This window comes from Panulirus ornatus, chromosome 16 (genome assembly GCF_036320965.1).
Source record: "Panulirus ornatus isolate Po-2019 chromosome 16, ASM3632096v1, whole genome shotgun sequence".
In the NCBI taxonomy this organism is placed as follows: Eukaryota; Metazoa; Arthropoda; class Malacostraca; order Decapoda; family Palinuridae; genus Panulirus; species Panulirus ornatus.
The window spans coordinates 3,276,125-3,290,740 of record NC_092239.1 but is presented as its reverse complement, the minus strand read 5'-3'; the positions used below and the strand labels follow the sequence as shown (position 1 = coordinate 3,290,740).

Below are 14,616 nucleotides of genomic sequence, written 5' to 3'. Positions count from 1 at the left end.
TATATATATATAAAAGCACTGTTCTCCCTCCTCATGCGAATCTTCTTTGATCTCACTTAGTACTGTACACATCATACGCTTTACACTTTCACACACACTTACACATAAACTGCCTCCATACACTGGAAGCGACACACGACTTGTGACGGTAATGGCATATCTGAAAACTCCGTGCATCCCTGGACCAGACGAATCTTAAAACACACACAAGGCTTTCTTGACACAGCCTCTTCCTGTTTTCTTATAGCAAACGAGACAGCTTTATTCACAAATCTTTGTGCATACTCTGACTCTTGGGTATACACAAATTTCTCTCTAATACACATTTCAATCTCTGAAGATGATCCTTCAACACCACTTTGGTTTGGAATTCAAAACCTCTGTTGCTACCGATGAAAACGTCAAAAATATAAAAATGTTCCATAAAATTGTCCATCCAAGTTCGAACACGGTATAATCTCTTATCCCCTTTATAGAGATTAATATTAATCAGTCGCTGAGGAATAATAATGCATTTATTTTTCGAGACGTGAAACGTACACACATAATAACTAATTAAGTAAATTTCCCCTTCATGTATCTCATTTGCATCTCTAATAAGCTGGTGATACACACCTCAAATGCCAGTCTAATTATGTCATCAACTTCGCCAGAACCAGCAAATCTGTTCGTGAATTCCATCAGGTACGATGTCGGACTATGTCTGCATTCTACTGGTGTTCGTCAGTGTTTATGACAGCAATATCATTCGTCATCATGACAAATGTATAGGATTCATTTAAACTTTTTTATAGGTTTTGTGATACCAGCCTTTATAGTCTAAAATACACACACGTTTTATGCCAAAAATCATATATATTCGCAAATACGGAACAGTGAAGCATCAAGTAAAACTCTCCTGCAGCTCTGCTTTGTCCAATCAAATCACCCGCTGCTGTAATTCTTGTGATTAGACACCCTGTTTTATAGTTAGGCCATCTACTTCCCCTTGTGTGTTTAGACAGTCTACTGTTTATCAGTAGACCTCATTACAGTGATTAGATCGTCCTCTTCACTGTTTTGAGTTAACTGTTTTGATTCGATGTCCGCGAACGGGTAAGCTGCTGTTTTGGTTTTCAGTAAGATCGTCTCTTGCTTTAGTTCGTGACTAGACGTATGGGATTCATCCTTATTCGTAGACATTAACGGTAAAACTGAGAAAATAACCAACAGAAAAAGGCTTAAGTCTTCACTACACCACACCAAAAACATAGCATTCTCCCTCTTACACTGAGGAATTAATTATATAAATGGGTTCGTGGGAGTGATGCCACTGTGATGAGGGGAACAACTAGCTTTATGATGACAAGACAGGTTCTAGGAAATTTACACCCTTTTACTGTTCATGTGGCGCTTAGAGGGGAAAGTTTTTAAATTCTGCGTGGCTCGGCTTGAATTCTATTCACTCCTGGTCTTTATTCACTTTGTGCTCAGCTTAATTAGTTTTCTGAAGGTTTTATCTTCTATCACCTCTGATCTTATTTCTCTTCACATTCAATGTATCGTTCTCACATGCATCTACACATGAAAATATGAGGTTTTTAAATTCGCCGTGCAAAGAGTAACAATGGGGAGCGCTAGAGATCCAGAGGTCGGCAACACTGCCCTTGGCTTGTTTTCCTCGAAGTTTACATTAGGCAGCGGATATTGTTCGATGCGTTTTACACCCTACCAGTTGATAAAAAGTATGAAGGGCACGACCGAGATATTCCTCCGGAATCTAACGAAACCTAACAAATTATATACAGCTATTTCACCTAAACTTTAACGTTTATGGAAGGAAAATAGAAGTTCGACGCGGGTTCTGTGCGAGACGTTGTATTCCCTTCCCAGACTACAAACGAACTCTACATCAGATACACGTCCTTAAACACAAGTTTACCTCGAGTTAAGCGCCTATAAACACCCACAGCCAAGTACCAGTGTGTGCAGTTGAGGGTAACAAACTTCGTAATGAAGTGTGACATTAATGAATAAATCATTCACTCTTCCGGGCAAAAACGACAGTAGTCCAGGAACTTCGTCACTTGATGCATAGCAACGACAACGACGTATCTCAAAAGGTAGGCTATTCTGCCGCCGACCACTCCCATGTGGGTGTGGCTCAAAGAACAGGGTGGGCGAAGACTGATGACAATAGCGAGAGACCTACCAAGACTTACTGGTGTGGGTTGGGTATGTCGTCACCCTCACACTCCACACGATTATCAAGGTATCGATGGCTGCCATTTTTGTGGGAAAAACAGCGACTGAAAACTGAGTCCCTCCTTACGAAATCAGTCTAGTACTATTCAACATCTAGCTCTCTTCTTTTTCTATTACCTGCTACTTTGACCCACAGTTATCTTCCTCTTTGTCTACGTTACTGCTAAGCCTTGAACACATTTTGCATCTCTCCATTAACCGTATAACTCTTGCCATCCCGCTGCTAATTTAGTCACATGATTCACACTACATGTCGTTATTCTTACCATCTGCTGGGTGTTACGATGTTCGGGTTATATCCCTGTCAATCCTTAGCCGATGTTTTCACCAGGAATCTGGAATACAGCACTTCACACAACACTTCCTCACGACTGTTTACAGAAGAACGTACAGCTGAAGCAACAACAAAACACGCACCAGCAATCAACCTGAGAGCGACCACTCTCGGACGAGTCCACACAATTCTCTCAAACGTGGAATTTGCATTACTATCAAATAGTCTCTTTGATAATGATGGGCTACTATCCCTACAAACTAAAGAACCCAAAATATGTAGTACAAGGCCCTCTGAAGTAAGTCCATAGCCTCAAATTATACGTGGAAGTAAAGTAGTTGCCATTATGCCTTTGTCATTTGGGAACCACACGAACACTTCATGACTACACGAGTTGCACTACCCTCACGTTAACTGATTTTGAAGCGTCTGTTTGACAACATTCCCGTGTGGATTCACCCGAAAAACTTCTAAAGTATACATCCTAGATATTGTTACAGAACTAAACCTTAAATATGTTGCTTTTGTAATCACTTTAACACTCTTTTCATTGTAGTTTGAACGAAAATAATACGGAAATGATTGCATAGGACTCCCACTGACTTGGCGATCGCAGTCTACACACTTCATCCTTACAGCCTAGAAACATAAATATTACAACTAAAACACTAACGTATTCAGTACCGGTATGTAGAAGTATCTAAGAACAGCTGGTTTAGGTGCACATCATATCTTGCATAACACACACACACACACACACACACACACACAGTTTAAAGCGTCCATGCACTCATAGACACACATCTGGGGATATACACTTGACCAAAGCCGGTAATGGCACCCACAGAACATACACCCAACCTGTGCCCAGAAAACGGGCTGTTATTGACAAGAACCTGAACCAGGCTTTACATGGTGAATCTTTACATCCACACCCACACACACACACACACAAACACACACACCAGGCTTTGGCTGGTGTGTGTGTGTGTGTGTGTGTGTGATTACTGTTTGTGAGTTATGGGTGAGTTTTTACCCCGTCTCTTAACCTATATATTTACCATGTGTTTACTACTGTATAAACAAACACATATACACCATGTAGCCGTTCATCGAGCAGCCTCGTGGGGAAGAAATAAACATGGTTTGAGTGTGGGCCGAATGCCGCGCTAAGGATTCGAACCCATGCAAGTTGACTCTACACCAAGGTGGCCCATGTCGACTGATGGTCAGTAACGCTGACCACTAGACACTAGCAAAAATACTAACCTCAAATGGATTGTCATTTCCAGATCCATATTATTCAGGTTTGCCCCCAATTCCCCCAGGAGCCTTCTTACCATGGATATTGTCCAGCAGAATGATAAATCTATTTTTTTTTACCAATGAAGTGTCAGAATAAATCACACAAACATTATTTAACAGTAACAAATCTGCAAAATGTATCTTCCACGCACAAAAAACGTATATATAAAACCAACTGTATATTCCTGTCATGACAGTGTTGGCAACATTGCCAACTCCAAGAATGCACACTTTAAAAAACTTATCACTAAATATTAATCGTTACGACATCATCACAGATTTGATTTATACATGTATATATCACCTGGCAATGCGGCAGTGCAGTAGAATGATAAGATGTGTGATGGGCGAATGTGTTGTTCTTGGTGGCGGGAGTTGTGTCTGGAATTCGGTTTGTTGGTAGTTTTGTGTCAACCGTCGTTAGCGCCCGCCTTCTCCAGGATTTGCTCCCTCCCTCACTTAGTCACAATCTTCACCGTTACGGTGCGATAGAGCCCCACTCCCATTCACCAATGTACACACTAATCACCATCTATAGTGGATTTAAAGGGGATTTAAACAGAGCTCAGATCAGGCCAGGTGCCATATGACTCCACTTTACCCCAAACACTCTCTCATTATAGTTCAAATCTGACCCCATATCTCGACAAACGAAATGGTTTTGCGGCTACTGCCTAGGAAAACATTAAACATTCAGAAACATTCTGGGAAGGGAGCTACAATTTGAATGTCGAGAAGAAATATGTGAAGACTTTATGGTCAAAGTTCTGGGTGGGGATAATCTTAAAGAGGTCGCCATGGCCCAACTTCAACGAAAGATCGATACCAGAATTGTAAAAGACGGATCAGTACACCACAGTATACAACATAATTGCTTAACTGCAATTACCTAATTGTACAGTACTACACTTGAAGGGAGGGAGTTTTATACTGGTGGGGCCCCACCTCTTAAACTTTCTTTAAAATCATAGAACATTTTAGCTGTTTTCATGGTATTAATACTGAAGTGAGTTATCTCACAGTCTCATCATTATATGCCATTCATCCACAACACTGATGTTATCTATAAAAGTACGTCACGTCTATTCTAGTGTGTCTTGCCTTAGTGTGTGTGTGTGTAACGGTCGCTCACAATATACGAGCGGCCGGGTAGTTGATCACTATACATCAACAATACAAAGCGTGTTGACCAATAGCCTCGCTGCTGCCACCAACGTAATATTTCCACCGCGGACGCAAGCTTTATGACACGTCGTAACAATAAACATGGAATTCCTCCTGAATAAAGGAGGACAATGTTCACCTTAAATCGTTACCAAGAAAAGAAAATCGTATATCAAATGGTACGCAGAATATAATTTATTTATCAGTTGATAATTACCACAGGACCAGTTGACCAATTTCTATGAAAGAAGTCCGGTCTTATCCAGGACTTTTCTAAAGACTCTTTCAGCCTAAGGCTGCGCTACTTCCAATGGTAGGGAAATGTAAAGTCCTTTGGAGAGAGTTATTTGACGAAACTATATTCAAAAAGATACAGCCTCATTAAACATGACATTACACTCGCAGTGAAACCGCGAGCAAGCGGAGTCTGGTAACACGTTCGCAGTATAAATAAATAAATATATATATATATATATATATATATATATATATATATATATATATATTTAATTTTCCAAAAGAAGGAACAGAGAAGGGGGCCAGGTGAGGCCCAGTTCTCTGTTCTTAACGCTACCTCGCAAACGCGGGAGACAGCGACAAAGCAAAATAAATATAATAAAATAATATATATATATATATATATATATATATATATATATATATATATATATATATGAGAGTGTTCAAGAATTTTCGGTTAGTGGTTATTATTTGAGACTGACGGCCTTTAAATAACCCCAACAGCTGATATACCTTTAGGCCAAATAACCAATCAACCATCATGGATTGAGTCAAAGACTCTAGTTCTGCATTTTTTCCCTTTCATCTTCTTAACCAAACTCTGAAGAACCCTTTAACGATCCCCTTCCTTATTCTAAAATTCCCAAAAGCACTGCTATTAGTCAACACCCGCAAATACTCTCTAACAAACCCCAAACAAAGTCATAAGTTCCTAACAGATTATTCATACAGAAGTTTTGTCTCCAGCCACCTGGACATGAACCTATCCAAGGCTCGTCAGTAAATAGTTGCATACTCTACTAACTGGGGTCGCCAAGCGTCATCGTGTGGCATGGCATGTACATTATGGCGGTAACGTACGTACACCACACGCAACTTATAGATTCATCTAGTGCATGTTGAATGACGTGTGACTATTGCTAGTTGTCATGGCTATCGACTGCAGCTTGTCATTAAGGCAATGCCCTTACATTTCATGTCACACATATTGAAAAAAATCAATCTCTCGTTTCTGAATGTGGGTACATAACACATGTTCTAATTTTTCGTGGAACGTGTGAAAGTCAACCACTTCGTCAACGATACACAAAATATGTATAATGTATTTCATTATCATTATTATCATTACATAACCCCAAGACCCCTTTCACGGGGCCACCGAAGCTTCACGAGCAGAGAAATGATGGTTTCTTTTGGAGTAAGAAAATCCTGGACGAGGCTACATAATTTCCGTCAACTGACTACATATATAAATCTGACTCCCGCCAAAGCTGACCTCACTCGCTGTATAACCACCTACACCCGGAGTCGTTATATATATATATATATATATATATATATATATATATATATATATATATATATATATATATATATATGGTCTTGGACTGCTACAAAGACTACACGGAGTGTTCAATAGTCGGCCAGGAACCCCTACACAAGAGCGGGCCCAGCGACGTCTCATGTTGAAAAGTCAATTTGGTCATCGGATTTCCTGCCCACACGCGTCCTTGAACAACTAGGCCAGAGGACCAAGAACGTTTTCTTCGCACATTCGACATTTGGAGACGACTCGGACTGTCGTAGGTTTACACCACCAGTCTACTGTTTTCATACCATTCCACATGATATATATATATATATATATATATATATATATATATATATATATATATATATATATATATATATAGTCTTTCTTTTAAACTAATCGCCATTTCCCGCGTTAGCGAGGTAGCGTTAAGAACAGAGGACTGGGCCTTTTTTGGAATATCCTCACCTGGCCCCCTCTGTTCCTTCTTTTGGAAAAAAAAAACGAGAGGGGAGGATTTCCAGCCCTCCCCCCCCTGCTCCCTCCCCTTTTAGTCGCCTTCTACGACACGCAGGGAATACGTGGGAAGTATTCTTTCTCCCCTATCCCCAGGGATAATATATATATATATATATATATATATATATATATATATATATATATATATATATATATATATATATATATATATATATATATTATATATATATATATATATATATATATATATATATATATATATATATATATATATATATATATATATATATATAAATGTAATGGTCATCAACCTGATGAATAATCATTAAGCCTCAAATCTTCTTAACACAAGATAATCATATAAAATTACATGTTGATATTTCGTTGGTTAGTTGGGCTGTGGTGCTATCGAATGCAAGGAACATTAAGGCCGTCAAGCTCATGGTAAAACGTACAATCTTAAAATTTATTATGAATGTTATGGTTTATCGATACACCGATACGTAAATTCGGTGTATTAACATTAATGGAGTAGCAATCGTAAATAATTCAAAGCTATCCATTTTAAATGATAATCAATATGCCCTATATATATATATATATATATATATATATATATATACTTTACGTAAGCACGTGTAGGCAGATAAAAAGACGTATATCACTAAACTACACTTTGTTACTTAATTCATTAGTTAAATTCCCCCCTGCAGACTTGATGCCTAGCGCTAACCTAACAACATTTGGGCAACGAAAACACGCTGAATATAATACTGGAGTTGTACACACACCAGACTATATATCAAGGCCTACGGTGTCTGTAGCGTTGTGCTCACCCTTACATTCATGCAAGCTTAAATTTCTGAGCAAAAAACATTTCCGGAATTTTAGATATGAAGATTAATCTTTCCTCTAAATTCTAATACTATTATACAACAGACAGTAGTCACTGATAAATTACTACCGTCAGATAGAAGCAAAGGACGATCAAAGAGACAGTAGGACCATACACTGACAGGTAACAGACAGCAGGAATAGAACAAGAGATTACACCCGAATACTGCAACAGCAGACAGGAGCATCAGCACCTGGAAGCAACAGCAGACAGGAACAGCGGCACCTGGAAACAACAGCAGGCAGCAACAGCAGCACCTGAAAGCAACAGCAGACAGGAACAGCGGCACCTGGAAACAACAGCAGGCAGGAACAGTAGCACCTGGAAGCAACAGCAGGCAGTAACAGCAGCGGCATCTGGAAGCAGCAATCGCACAGAACAAAACTGGACAGCATCTGCAAACAGAGATAGACAGCAACATGACAACAGCAGCAGCAACATCAGCATCAGCCAACCTGGGGGTGTGCAAAGCTTGCCATTAAAAGCATTAGCTGCGAATCAACGATTTCCGCTAACGTTATTGACAGCAATGAATTATCCCGGCCATTATTGTCTAGTGTGCCTGATACCTGGAACCATCGCCCACTTACCATCACCAATCACTCACCATTACCACCTCCCACCTGAACCATCACCCCACCCCATTCCCCCCACCTACCACCACTATCTATCACCTTCCCCTACCCTCCACTCCCATGAAATAAAAACACTCAGCGAGAATGTAAGTATTTTTACCTGTTTTCATTTAATAAAAAAAAAATATGAATTTATTATTGGTGAATCATTACCAAAAATGTTCTTTTGGGCAACTGATTCCTAGAAATATCTCTCATATCTTACAATCTGATTAGTCTATTATCATGTAATTTTCATTATGTCTATTTTCATTTTTTGTAAGAGATTTTGTATTTGGCATGAGAAAGTTTACGTTTGAGTCATTGCTGGGTGGATGTGGTAGCATGCTTGCATGTCCCCTGTGATGTACTAATTGTATATCAATATAGATTTTGAATTTGAAATTGGATTTGTATCTTAAACATCATCGCACCAAAGCATTCTAATTATCAAGACTTCATGAATCTTAAAGTAAAAAAAAAGAAAGTTATTGAAGAATAAAATACAAATGATGAAACGTAATTTCAAGAGAAGAAAAATAGAATTTGTGCTTACGATCCTTCTTGGAAAATTATCGTAAACTCAAACTGGTTATCCAGGATACTGAGTGTACAAACGCTTTTCTTATTTTCTTACTATAAACAATATGAATTTTTAAAAAGATGTTGCAGAGCCATAGCGCCTTTCCCTAACGCAACAGGACAGAATGAAAATTTGTGAATTTTGTCGAAATTATGAAAATACATGAAACAAAATGTCCGAAGCGCTGTGTCTCACACAAAATATAATTACATAAACCTGCAAAATATTGTAAAATATTACTGTACTGGAACGAGTTGCCAGACTTTCTAATAAAAACATGGTCTTGCAATCTACATACGTCCCTCCCACCCTCATTTAGAATCAGTCAATTCAGTTCATCATCAACTCCCTCGACTATTTGTATTTATTAAACTTTTTTCATTTTGTTTTTATTATAAGTTTATTTTTTTTTTCTTAAGAGGAATTTTGTTTCCATATTTTGAAATGTAGCGCACAGCACACATCCGTGTACACGTCTGGATCACCATCATGCTAAGATCTGAGAGATTATAAACCAGTCAGGCACACAAAGAATCGAGGTCAGTAACCCCTACAACACTGCGGTACGGCAGCTGAGCACGGCGGTACGGCAGCTGAGCACGGTGGTACGGCAGCTGAGCACGGTGGTACGGCAGCTGAGAACGGTGGTACGGCAGCTGAGAACGGTGGTACGGCAGCTGAGCACGGCGGTACGGCAGCTGAGAACGGTGGTACGGCAGCTGAGCACGGCGGTACGGCAGCTGAGCACGGTGGTACGGCAGCTGAGCACAGCGGTACGGCAGCTGAGCACAGCGGTACGGCAGCTGAGCACGGCGGTACGGCCGCTGAATACATGGGTAAGGCAGCTGAACACGGTGGTACGGCAGTTGAGTACGGCAACCAACTACGGTACGAGCCTTTGGTTATGATAACCTGAACTTTACAGGTTAAGGCTGGAGGATAGACCATCACACATCCGGGAGGTCGATACACAGTCGTTCTCGAGAGTCGTGATTTCATTTTCGAGGGTCGTGCCTTGGTGTTCATGTGGTAATACAGGCAGGCTCTCTCTCTCTCTCTCTCTCTCTCTCTCTCTCTCTCTCTCTCTCTCTCTCTCTCTCTCTCTCTCTCTCGGAAACAAAGCCTTAGTCTCCTTGAAGCGTGACGGCCAATCTCCATCGACCTTCGATATCGTTAAGGCTCGTCGATATAAACAGTGTCTCGCCCGCCCCAACCATACAGTGCAGAGAGAGAGAAAAAAAAGAATAACAATACCGGTTCGTTAGTGCGTTCCCCCGTGGTGGTCGCTCCATGTATCTATACCACGACAAACATGGCTACATTGTTCCTTCATTTCTTTTTTTTTTTTTTTGCAATTATCTACGTGAAGAAAATGCTCTCTCTCTCTCTCTCTCTCTCTCTCTCTCTCTCTCTCTCTCTCTCTCTCTCTCTCTCTCTCTCTCTCTCTCTCTCTCTCTCTCTCAGCCAAGACGATAATAACACCATCTACCTCTCCTCCCCTCCCCACCCCCCCCCCCACCCCCTGGTGGGGAGCGAGGGTAGAGAGAGAGAGAAAAAAAAATCCATTAATGACCGGATCCTAATTAGATATTCCGAGATAATCATTTGCTGCTCCAATATGCACGTAAAATGGAACAAGTCGGCTGTAAGGAGATAGCATTACCAACCTAATGAACCTCAGGCTTTACTTGGAAAATTTTACATATATATATATATATATATATATATATATATATATATATATATATATATATATATATATATATATATATATATATATATTATCCCTGGGGATAGGGGATTAAGAATACTTCCCACGTATTCCCTGCGTGTCGTAGAAGGCGACTAAAAGGGGAGGGAGCGGGGTGCTGGAAATCCTCCCCTCTCATTTTTTTTTTTTTAATTTTCCAAAAGAAGGAACAGAGGGGGCCAGGTGAGGATATTCCAAAAAAGGCCCAGTCCTCTGTTCTTAACTCTACCTCGCTAACGCGGGAAATGGCAAATAGTTTAAAAGAAAAAAAAAAAAAAAATATATATATATATATATATATATATATATATATATATACATATATATAACAGTTATATTACTGAATTCCGTGTACAAGAAATTACACTGTGAGCAAAAAGTCCCTTTCGACTAGTTGAAAAACCTCAAAAGGAGTTTATCATTTCCCTGCTTCTGCGTGGAGCGCAGCCTAGAAGCTATGTCAGCCCTTTAATAAGGGGTCAATTGTTTGATAGTAACAATAATGTGTTGAGTTGGGAAGTTTCCATCGTAAATATGAATGTGACGTCACGAACCCACCATGTTTGCACCACTGTATAAAACGAGAGAAAATATCAGGTAAAGATGGCGATCAAGGTCCCCTTTTCAAAGACTCTGGTTGTTGAAATAATGTGAGCACCACCACCCTCCTCTACACGTCCATTAGTCGTGGCTCCTACTTTCAAGAAAAGCCTAGGACGCGTGTCATCCTCTCATATGCCCAAATACCACACGTTCCCTGGCTAGATTTACGGCTTTGCCAGCAAGCAACAGCAGCAGCAGCAGCCGTCAGCGAACAAAACTTAGTTCTTCAAAGTTGTGGGCGTACGAAAATTCTCCCTAGAACACTGTGAGAGAGAGAGAGACTAAATCTCTCTCTCTCTCTCTCTCTCTCTCTCTCTCTCTCTCTCTCTCTCTCTCTCTCTCTCTCTCTCTCTCTCTCTCTCTCTCTCTCTCTCTCACACACACACTCTGAGAACATGGTTCATACTTACAACATACATAAATTTAAGATGTACGACAGTGAACGTACAAGAGACGGGGGCCCCCAACGAGTGTAGAACAACTAAGTCTAAGACGTATGGTAAGAGAAATGTTCAAGACACGCCACGAGAGTAGAACTCCCTCCCTGTACAGGACAAATACGTCATGACAAAACATGGAATTACGGGAAAGCTTTCGTGGATTGTCCCGTGGGAACGAACACTCCAGCTCCTCAGACGTGACAGAGGTGTTAAATAACCCGTTGAATGATGTCATCCTATAAAACAAGCAACCTTTTACATTCTGAGTAACGTTAAACCTCTCAGTTAAAACCAGCATTACACATCGTGATGATTCAAATAACCGTGTCACTAAAAAAGGATGTCACATGTACACATTTTGAGTGGTGTCATGAGATGGTGGCATTATCAGTGTAAATCATTCAAACAGACATCTATTATGAAGTCATACTCGGTAGTCAGCATATATGAGGTCAAGGTATTTTCTGGGAGAGAGATCACCATCATATTATTCATACATACTAAATCTAGAGCCATTTTGTCTGTTCATGACATTTGAAAACACTAAGGAAAAGAGTTTTCTTACTATAGTACATTGAATCTAATATAAATGTCTCATCTTCAGAAAATTACACGTATTTAGTAAATGCATGAAAAACAAACATACAATAAGCGAAATTCTTATAAAACTTGAAATAACATAAATATTTACAATAATAACTGAAAGTAATACAGAACGGATGAGTTAAGATAGGAAATAACGAAATTTTTGGCTCTTCCTTCTTAGGTTCCTGTGCCACTATTAGTTTCTCGAGATACGAGGAAAAACTTACATAAGTTTTGTTGGTGTGCGTGAGGAGCAGGAGGACACCCGCCCCTCAGGTACCCGTAATGGGATAACTTCTCTAAATATGAATCCACAAGTTCCCAGCACTCAGACCGCACCAATATTTGTCATGATATACCAAAACGTAAAGAATACAACACAGCGACAGGTATGGAGTAACTGGTGTGAAAACATCACATTTTCCACGGTTTGATGAGAATAATAATAATCGTATTAAGGATACACTATAATAATAATCGTATTAAGGATATACTATAATAATAATCGTATTAAGGATATACTATAATAATAATCGTATTAAGGATATACTATAGAATTCTCCCCGTTCTGAGAGACACATTACGTAAATATCCAAATCTGACAAGACGAAGTCTAGTGAAAACTATGTAATTCATACGAAAGTTGGTATATCAATAACTAGTAAAGTTGCCTAAATGGCAACAATATCTGAAAATGAAGAGTGAACTTCGTGCCTAGTTATACAGATCTTAAGAGTTAATACCTTGACATGCGCGTGGTGGTCAATAGATCGGGGATCAGCGACGCGACAATTATATATACACTCACACGTTTCCCTTTCCATGGCACTAAGAATCATCGTAAGACACTTATCTAAGTTTACTTAAAGTGATTACGTCTAGGGTATAGCTTAACCTTTCGATTCATCAATAAAAAACAGTTAAGTTACCCGTCGAGTTTAAAAATCATACAATCGATACACGAAAATATTCTTATAAATATTTGCTTGTGGACCCTACGAACCCTGGGAGAGAAAATGGTGGCTACAGAAGAGACGTACCACGGAGTCGACGTTCCGCCACGCGCTACGTAGTACTGTGAGGACAGACGGGTTCTGGCAGCTCCGGGAGAGGTGCACGCCTCTCATGCACGGCTGACCTGCTGCTGCACATGACTTCCTCATCCGTTTAACACGAGCTGTTCACTCGCTCTGGAGTGAGTCATTATCGTGCCTTTAATGGCATTGGTATACCGGGAAAGTGTATGGCCACGAAATGAGTAACGATGTTGCTGAACTTATCATGATAACGTAAGTGTACGTTGGTAAGCCTGACTCCTCACAAGCTCTCCATTACCCTCACTCCTCACAAGCTCTCCATTACCCTCACTCCTCACTCTCACTAAACGCCATCCTAACACTCCCGTCTTCCCCACCTCCCTTGGCCTCTCTCTTCTGCTCCCTCCAACCATGGCTCTTGGAGAGTTGCATCTGCTGCTGGCACCCTCAGCGACGGGCGCCAAAGAGAGAGAGAGAGAGAGAGAGAGAGAGAGAGAGAGAGAGAGAGAGAGAGAGAGAGAGAGAGAGAGAGAGAGAGAGAGAGAGAGGATGACAATCAGTCTGGTGAAGGCTCCGCCTGAAGGGCTTGGCAAGCTTGCCGAGTCTCAAGATGCCAGCAGCAGGCACCATGAACCATGGGCGTGGGTGTCGAGGGGTGTGGGCAAGGGAGAGGTGCGGGCTTGGGAAAGGCGTGGGCGTGGAGGAGGAGTGGAGGCACGGACGTCGAGGAGGTGTGGGCATGGAAGAGGAGATGGCGTGGTGAAGAAAGGGCGTGGTGGAAGCGTAGCTGTTGGGGGATGCGAGGGCGTAAGTGTGATGGAGGAATGAGCAAGGCTGAGGCGTGGGGGTGGTGAAGGTGTGGGCGTGGTGGAGGTGTGGGTGTGGCGGAGGCGTGGGTATGGAGGATGTGTGAGTGTGGGGCGGGCATGGGTGTGGAGGAGGCGTGGGCGTGGAGGCTGCGACACAGGAGAGGGAGGATGGCTGGAGGAGTGTGACGTCCATGCAGGAATCAATACCAGCTGCACCGACCTCCCCCCCGCGCCCCCTTTACCCCCGCCCATACCACGCCCACAGCACGTTCCTACCACGC

At 41.0% G+C, this 14,616-nt stretch overlaps 1 protein-coding gene across 3 annotated transcripts in view; it reads right to left on the bottom strand.

The window, feature by feature from the left end:
- LOC139754048 (E3 ubiquitin-protein ligase MARCHF8-like) overlaps positions 1–14,616 on the bottom strand; it is a 93,506-nt gene that overhangs the window by 33,054 nt on the left and 45,836 nt on the right. The window lies entirely within an intron of this gene.